The following is a 9,783-nucleotide window of genomic DNA, read 5'->3' as shown; positions in this document are numbered from 1 at the left end:
ACAGGACCCCCGTTTAGACCGTAGTGCTCCAACACAAGTCCATTTCGTCCGTTTTGCGGTACGCCACACCCCTCCCGATCAACAGGACCCCCGTTTCGACTGTAGGAGGTCCGTTCCATCCGTTTTGCGGCACGCCACACCCCTCCCAATCAACAGGACCCCCGTTTCGACCGTAGGAGGTCAGTTTCCTCCGTTTTGCGGTACACCACACCCCTCCCGATCAATAGGACTCCGTTCCGAACGTAGGAGGTCCGTTTCCTCCGTTGTGCGGTATGCCAGGCCTCGTTTCCATCGACTGTTCCGTCCAAGCCCTCCCGATGAACACGACCACGCATTCCGTTCTGACCTAGCCGGTTGGCTCCCACGCGTTTCGTTGCCTCCTGATGAACACGGTGCATTCCGTTGCCTCCCCATGAACATGACGCATTCCGTTGCCTCCCCATGAACACGACGATGACGCTGTTTCTCCGTTCCGACCCAGCCATGTACATGAGCCTTGGCCGTACGTATGCGTGAGTAGGCGTTCGAGACCCCGCCCGTATGTACGTACATGGCCGTATTTTCTTTCTTGCACCCTGGCCGCTGTACGTATGTGTACATGCTACGGGCGCGCCTCTACTACGACACGTACGCGCCTCTACTACGACACGTGCGCGCCTCTACATCGACCAGTATATATGTACGTACATGTTCGCCACAAGAATGACAACGCTATGTACACTTCGACCAGGTGGGTCCTGACTGTCACGCACTTCCTTGCGTGCGAAAATGTAGCTGGTGGGTCCCAGCAGTCAGAGGGGCGAATCATTTTTTTGCCCGGACGCACTTCCTTTGCGTGCGAAGATGTAGCTGGTGGGTCCCAGCAGTCAGGGGGGCGAATCGTTTTTTTTGCCTCGACGCACTTCCTTTGCATGCGAAGATGTAGCTGGTGGGTCCCAGCAGTAAGGGGGGCGAATCATTTTTTTTGCCCGGACGCACTTCCTTGCGTGTGAAGATGTAACTGGTGGGTCCCAGCAGTCAGGGGGGCGAATCCTTTTTTTTGCCCGTACGCACTTCCTTGCGTGCGAAGATGTAGCTAGTGGGTCCCAGAAGTCAGGGGGAAATGTTTTTTTCGTGAAATACGGTGCCCCATCCGGTGGGTCCCCGCAGTCAGGTGGAGGAATCATTATTTTGCGCGTAATAAGGACGCACTTCCTTGCTGCGGCCATGGACCCAGCTATCAGCCTCTCCACGTACAGTCCATGTCCGATGGAAGTTGTTCCTTGACCACGTTGACCATGCCGCACCGAGAGCACCACGGCGGTGGACGACGGCGAGGCCTAGGAAGGGGACGACCCAGAGCCGGGGAAGACGTAGCAGTGGATGCCCATGCAAAGAGGAGTACGAGGGTTCACTGGTTCGGCTGCGGTGTGAGGCTGCTGTCGCCGCAGAATAATAGGGGCTGTGGGTGAGTAGAGGGATGGCCTGGCCAGCGGTGGGAGTAGTAGGGGGCGGTGAGGCCTCCGTGGCATCACAGCTGGCCACGGGAGGCAGGAGCACGCGACACGATCGTCCTGGTTTGGGCGGCTGGAGCAAGAAGACCAGAGGTTGAAGAAGCACTACGACCGTTGGATGAACATCGTACGGTAAAAGGAGCAAGAATCGTTCATATTGACTAAGTTGACAAAGCCCTCCGTCCCCGTCAACTTGGTAGGCCCACAAGTCAGCCTCCTAGTATGCTGGGTTCCAGTTGGCAGGGGGAGTATTCATTCTTTTGTGCGTAATCAGGAGGCACTTCCTTGCGTGCGAAGATAGCTGGTGGATCCGACATGTCAGCGAGGGGCACGTTTTTTCGCGAAATACAGAGGCCCTTCCGGTGGGTCCCAGATGTCAGGTGGAGGAATCATTATTTTGCGCGTAATAAGGAGGCATTTCCTTGTGTGCGGCCGTGGACCCAGCTGTCAGCCTCTCCATGCACAGTCTACTTCCGATGGTGTCGTTCGTTGACCATGTTGACCACGCCGCCCCGAGCGCATCCAAGGTGGTGGACGACGGCGAGGCCCCGGACAGCAATGAGCCAGAGATGGGAAGACACGGGAGTAGAGTTGCAGACGGAGAGGTGTACGAGGGTTAACTGGTTCTAGTGCGGTCTGGTTCGGCAGTCGGTGGAGAAGAACATGAGGTGTGGAGGGGTGGAGGGGTGGCCTGGCCAACGGTGGAGTAGCGCTCCATAGCGAAGCGTGCTAAGCAGAGCTGTTAGAAGCAGGAGGCGGGAGGTGGTCCCGGCGGCGCTGGAGGAAGAAGATGAGAGATTGAAGATGGATGCCGGTCGTTGGATGTAAATCCAACGGATAACATGCCAGAATCATTTGTTGACTAATTTGACAATGACTTGCGTTGGGTTCGACCTATTGGCCCACATTTCAGCCTCCAAAAATGTGGCACGTATTCAACCCATTTTTTCAGAATTTACATTCTTTTTTTTGCGCGGTAGAATTTACAGTCATTTTGATCTTTTTTTTGAATTACAGCCATTAGCTGGGCTGGGTGAACAAATAATGTAGCGTCCATGCGGCCCATTTATTTTATTTCCTAAAAAATTACAGTCCATTTGCACTTTCTCGAAATACACGATTTTGTTGGGCTGATTCTAATTATAATGTTGGATTGGGCCAGCAATGTTATCAAAAAATAAAAAGGGGCTGAGCATTTTGTTATAAATATATTTAAATAATAAGTGATATTATTACATTCATCCTTAAATCTTACCAAGCTTTTGTACACAATCACAAGGATTTTCGTGCCAAAACAATCCAGGATTTTATTTGTTAAGAAATTATTTTTATAAGTTAATTAGATGTGGGATATTGTTTTCTTACATATGTAAGTATCTGTTAAATATATGATGACAATAAAAATAATATATAATAACATATAAAATAATTTAAATATATATAATATAGTTAGAAGGGAAACATAAGTTGGACCTGGCGTTCTTATTCTTATATAGAAAAATAGAACATACCTCTGCGTTTTCTTCAAAAAAATACATAAATTGGGCTGCGAATAAAACTCGGATGGGAGGTCCATAGGGCAGTCGATACATGACGGCCCTAAGAAAATACAAATAGGCCCTCCCATCCGAGGTCGTGGGCTGCGCATGTTAAAAATGAAAGCCTAGACGGGGCAGCCCAAAACCACGTCCAACACTTGCCAAAACTTCGTCCCTCGTTTTCTCTGTGTTTCGCACACTCGACATAGTGTGGGCATTTTGAATGTGCATCATATGAAGATGTTCTATGCATGAATGTTGATCAGCATGATGTTAACTGGTTGGTAGTTCCATTTTCGACCATGAATAAAACTTCCAACATGATGTTAACCCTGTTTGAAAAGGCCGTGTTAATATAAATGCTCTGCCTCTAAAAGTTGCAGTTTCTTATCTAAAACTGAACTTGCAGTTTCTTATCTGAAACTGAAACTTGCAGTTTCTTCTCGTCTGCACTTTTATACTCCTATGAAACTACATTTTTTAAGTGCTAAAAATAGATCTCTAGAATTCATAAAATTCCTCATATGCTCGATACTGCAAATCTGAAATTCAAAAGACATTCATATCTGAAAGTACTCTCAAAATACACAACACAAAACACAATTCACAACCTGGAAATACTGACAACCCTAAGCTCCTCCTGACAATTCACAGCCTGCCCGACTATTGGGCTGGGGGGGCAGCCCCCTCCTATTCCTCGATGGCAGACAGCCGCCCCGTAGACGATGTGAACAGCGAGGGAGACGATGGCGCGGAAGTGTCGTAGCGCCAACTGCTTTTCTCCTCTTGCAGTTGGGTTCGGTTGACAAAGACTCCACCGGCTCGCTCTGGCAGGACACCCTCACAAACGACACCCTATAGATGCTCGATCCTTCAATCTCTGGTGGATGCTCCATCTGGGAATGATACTCCCACCACCGCTCCCTCACGATCGGATTCGGTGAATCTGTTTGCTCCATGGCCCTGAGGAGCAGCTCTATGTACTCCGGCGCGACTCCCTCCGGGAGTATCGCCGCCTTTTCGCTCTGTTGCAGATATTTGGCCATGGATGTCACTGTCGCCCCTAGTTGGTCCTTGTTGTCAAACCAAGACTGTATCTCCTACATCCTAGCTAGCTTCACAGGGTCGCCGTCTGCGATCCTCATGTATCGGTTGTACTCCTCCATCGATCTACTTCTCCACAGCACCTTCACTCGCCAGCAGTGGTTTTTGAATGGAAGAGGAGAGGAGCAGCACTGGTTTTGGATTAGAACGGGAGAGGAGCGACGCTGGTTTTGGACTGGAACATGAAAGGAGGGGCGGTGGTTTTGAAATGGAAGAGGAGAGGAGCGGCGCTGGATTTAGATTGGAACAGGAGAGGAGCGGCGGTGGTTTAAGAGGACAAGAGCGGAAGAGCGGCGCTGGTCTTGGAAGTATTTGTTATTGTTTTGCGTATTTTGGGTCAAAGTTTAACCACGTACTATATTTGACAAGCAAAATGTGAATGCATGTCACGAAAAATTGTATCATTTGGTTCGTATCTGAATGTACTTTCAAATTATATTAATTTTTGCAACATATAACATATATTTTATGTGCGAAAATCCTGGTCAATTATGACCCAGAATAAAAGGGAGACTAGTTAATGCGGGGTCGCTTTCTTAATTGAAGGGTTAATTGATTTTGATTTTGATCCAGTCACAGCGCGCCTGCCCTCTCGCCCAATCCTAAATCGCCGCCGCACACTACTCTCCCTCTTCTCCATTGCAAAACCACCTCCTCTCCTCTCCATCATCTCCATTCCAAAACCACCGTCTCGCCTCTCCCTCTTCTGATCTTCTCCATTGCAAAACCACCTCCTCTCCTCTACATCATCTCCATTCCAAAACCACCTCCTCTCCGCTCCATCATCTCCATTCCAAAACCACCGTCTCGCCTCTCCCTCTTCTGATCTTCTCCATTGCAAAACCACCTCCTCTCCTCTCCGTCATCTATATTCGAAAACCACCGTCTCGCCTCTCCCTCTTCTCTATTGCAAGACCACCGTCTCTCCTCCCATCTTCCAAAGCTAGCACCAGACCACTCAGAAGGACATCTATGGAGAGGATGCAGCAGCGAATCAGGCAGATCGCCAGCGGCGACTAGGCAAAGTTAGCCAGGTTGAAGGAGATCCTTAGTTGGTTTGACAATGAGTGGGAGATTTCGAGGACGGTGCGGGCCATGTGGCAATGTATGCGAAAGAGCGAGACGACAGCGACGATGTACATGTACTCGGCGGCAGTCACGCCGAAGTTCTCCGAGTTCATCGAGTATCTCCTATGGGTGATGGAGCAGACAAATTTGCCCGAGGTGACAGTCAGGTGGAGGTGGTGGGTGTACAGGTCGAAGGTCGAGCACCCAGAGGATAACGAATCGATCGAGTATGGTGTGCCGTTTGTGAGGGTGCAGAGCCAGCCGGAGCCAAAGGAGTATTCGTTCTCCTACCACAAGAGGAGGCCGGATGGCGCGACGTCGCTTCCCCGCCGTTCTCTACGGTTCCCTCGACGCTTGCCTCATTTCAACGGCGACGGTAGGGTTTAAGGTAAGCTTCACACTAACCTAATCTTCCACCTGCTCATGCTTACAATCAGTGTGACAGCTAATGAAAATCATGCTTACAATCAGTCTCCGAGTACTATGCCAATCACCCTAAAATAGCTCTGGACCTTTGGGTCAAAGTTGTGACACAGTGTACAAATAATGAAAAATAGATTGGTGCTTCTTTCAGAAAAGAGTACTCCCTAGAAAACGGCCAATATAAGCTACTAGTATTTGGTTAGAGGATTTGCTGCCGAGAAAGATCCGTCCACAGAGAGAGCCACACATCCCACTAGTGGTGGTGGATGCCAATGCGTGCATGCAGCATGGTTGGTCTCGGTAATTTTTACTTGGCACACCTTGCACTCTGCATATATGCCGGTTCCATATGTACATTTGTGCAGTTCCGCCAAAATGCAGCTGAATAACCCCGTTTGCATAGATAATGAAAAAGCGTGATTACGTTATAGTGGCACTAGTTGATGAAACACACAAAATAAATAGAATAAAATATTGCGAGAGTATCATAGTGTGCCATGCTGCGAGGGCAAGATGGGCCCTGCGACGCCTCATACGGTACGCCTCATACTGGACATCGTCCCAAGTCTCCTAGATACACCTTCTGCCAGTGATGAACATTAGTGTACAGCGGTAGTACAAGGAGGCGCCTTGAGACATTCGAATCTCTATTTTTGTACATATCAACTAAAATTAAGCACCCCAGTTTGCAGAAACGCTTAAACATTAACAATGGGACTAGTTGATGATACATACTTTAACAAAGAGAAGCACTTTCTTTATCTACATTGGAAATGAAATGATAGAGATGACACTTTCTCTATTTTAAATGTATTATTACTTCATTTTATAAGTGACACTAGGGTCGAGCAGGTGGCAAACGAGGTGTACCGTGCGTCGCAAGGATGGAGGCCGGGGGTGCTTAGACTGGGATGCTAAAGCTGGCTCTTTCAGTCACCAACATGGATGATTCAATTCATGGGACCTTTTGGTGAAGTTCACCTAAAATGAAGCAATGTCCCATGAGCTAGCAGCTTCTTCTTCAATTTTTTTTAAGAAAAGGGCTCCAGCCCCGGCTCCATTTCCATCAAAAAACGAAACCCACAGAGCTTCTTCTTCATTAGTTGCAATAAAATTGAGCAACATCAAGGTTGGTTGTGAAGCTCCTGGAATGCTCAACTATAATTTGGATATCATTTGTGAAGTTCAACTAAGATCGAGCGTGAAATGTATATCTCTGTTTGCACAAAAAAGGTGGAAAGGAGGGTGACTAACAAGTGATGAAACATGCATCAAATGAAAAGAAGCATGTTCCTTATCTGAATGGCAATCCTACAAGGACAGTAGCAATTTCTAAAGCAGTGGCATTGCTAGATATTAGTGTGGGCATTAGGATTAACTATGACAACCGTTAAATACGACATTACTTTGGGCACGAGAGAGTAGGCGGACCAGGACAGTTACATTTCTAACGAAAAGAACCAACTTATCTTAATGGTAAATTTTAGCAGGACATGTAAAGAAGTGCCATTGATTCATATTACTGGAGGCATTACATTGAAAACAACATTGGTTTAACGTGTCCTTACTTTTAACAGTGCGACTGCTACATTTTACCAGTGGCAACAAACATCAGAACAGGATATCTGGGTTGGTCCCATTTTTGTTCGGTATAGCCATCTTATACTGTGTGAGGCTAGCAAATCTAGTGCTGGACTTACTCTGTTAACTTGTCCCCTAGTCCCCACTTTCTTTCCTTTTCAACCAATAGATCAGGTTTATATTGAGTTTGTACTGCGCTTCCCTTTCTTTCCCTATTGGACCTAGAGACCAGTTGGATAGCCAGTCTCTGCTACTTTTCGCCCCCATTATTTCCTCTTTTGACCAAGTCCTAGATTCAGGTAACAAATCCTCCCCCACCCCCACACCCTTTCTTCCTTGTTTGAACCAAGTAGTACTAGATTCGAGTGCATGAACTAGTTTTACCTATTAAACGTAAAAAAATAGGTGGTTTTCAAATAGCCGATCAATCCTATCTACGAGGGGCCTGAGAAATAGTAAAAGATACAAATGCAGCGACGTCAGGAGCTCGGGAAGTCGAGCAAGTCTGGTTTCGAAGGAAGTTATACCTAATGGTCGTCGGGATGTCGCTAGGTGGGCGGCGGGACGCCGGATCTGCCCACACTACGGCAGCGAGGAAGAAGGGGTCGGAGGCCCTCCCTCGGCAGCGGTGCTTGGGAGAGAATGGCAAGGCAGGCTGATCGGGACGCGCCCAGCAGTGGGTAAGACCCGTCGCCGAGGACGACCGCGTGAACGTTGCACCTCCTCACCTTCCATGGTAGAGAGGATCCGGCTGGATCTATGACCAGCGGTGAGCAGAGAGAGAGAAAGTGTGGCCACCGCTGTCGTGTTTAAGATCTGGAGAGGCCGAGACAGTGTGAAGAGAGCAACACTAGCAAGCAAGCGCGGAGGCTCCTGCCTATATAGTGGAGTAGTACTTAGTTTTCTTTTGTCTACCGGAGCCGGCTTGACCTCGTTAATGACTGTCAAGAAGTCTTCATGCACGTGGCCCGGAGGCACACTTGTCGTCATTTTGATCTGAAGCACCGGATTATAACATATAACACAAAAAAATGCACATGACAAGAAATCATAACCTCACTGCCTAAAGGAGACAACATGAATCCCGACGGACAAACTAGACGAGAAACATAGCTCAAATTAAAGATAAACTCGTAGAAAAGGGGTCCGTCGATAGATGTCCTAATTAACATAGCCAGCTTGACCTAGATGGCAGCCAAGTAGTCACTGTTCGTGCATGTGCCCCCAATGACTAGCCCAACTCAGTTGTCGCTGTTTAACCCTCGAAGTGATCCGAAGCACATGACACCTAATTTTGTGAGATGACAAGAAACCTTTTTTTAGATTTCTCACCACAACTACAGCCATGTACAACACAGCCTGGATGATATGTAGATGATAGCCAATCCAGGCATGTCTGCCGGAGTCTGGTCACATGCATGGACGAACTAATCTTCCGTGTCTTGCAGGGATCGTCCAGGCACCAACGTAGTACAACACTTCTCTAGTACTATCGCTCGTCTCCCTCTTCTATTAAGTCACTCGACTTGCGGGGCCGGGGAGTGTGCCTATGGTCGGTTCTCAATTGCCGTCCCACATGTGTGTGCGAATGCAATATGACGCGCGTTCCATTTGGAGAGCAGCGTGCCAGACCGACCGACCGTCTAGGGTGCGACGCGAACGCGACGGGCATGCTGTATACTCTGTACATGTGTACCGCCATTTTCTAGATGCTTTGCTCCATGGCGCGGGCGCAATCCATGGATACAAAATTAGTATATTGTATACTATTTAAAAGTCGACGACGGGGCTTTTCCTGCACGGTAGGTGGCGGGGCAGTTCTGCCTAGTCGGTTCGATAGAGACGCGAGAAGACGAGGGAGTAGGCTGCTGCAAACGTAGGGTTGTGTGATTTGACAGCGAGTTACTACTGGACAGGTGGGGCCCCATGATTTGACTTGCCATTATCATTTTAACTGCGGCACTACGACCGGCATGAGTCTCGTGATTCCTAACCACCTCCATACAGGTGCCTCTCCCAATGCTCCACCATGTAGTAGAGGCTGGCTCTTGCATGAGAGCCCACTTCTCCACTTTTTCCTTGCCTCTCTTTCCTCCACATATGCAAAAATGCCATGTAAAGCGCACTATTGTACTTACTTGCTCCTACAGGTGCTAAGCTTGCCACATAGGCATAAAGTCTGATGTGGCAAGTTAATCAAGATGAGAGAGACTAGTTTTGTGACCCAAGGAAGAAACGGTGCTAAGCACGTGTACCTAGGTGAAAAGACAATTTTGAGTGCCGCAGGGGCTGGTACGACGAGCTCCAGTCCGTGCTATTGTCTATCCGCACTACCGCCACCAAGTCGACCGACGAAACCCCATTCTTCCTCGTCTACGGAGCAGAGGCGGTCCTCCCTCACGAGGTCAGGCGTCCCTCCGCACAGGTCCTGGCATTTGACAAAGCGTAGCAGGACGCTGTGCGGGGGATGGATCTCGTGCTGAGGGAGGAACACCGTCAGGAAGCTGCGCTACGAGCAACAAGATACCAGCAGGCGCTGCGGTTGTACCACTGCCGCAACATCCGCCCCAGGACTC

The sequence above is a fragment of the Triticum dicoccoides genome, chromosome 1B (assembly GCF_002162155.2).
Source record: "Triticum dicoccoides isolate Atlit2015 ecotype Zavitan chromosome 1B, WEW_v2.0, whole genome shotgun sequence".
NCBI classification, from domain to species: Eukaryota; Viridiplantae; Streptophyta; class Magnoliopsida; order Poales; family Poaceae; genus Triticum; species Triticum dicoccoides.
Note: the sequence above shows the minus strand (reverse complement) of the source record.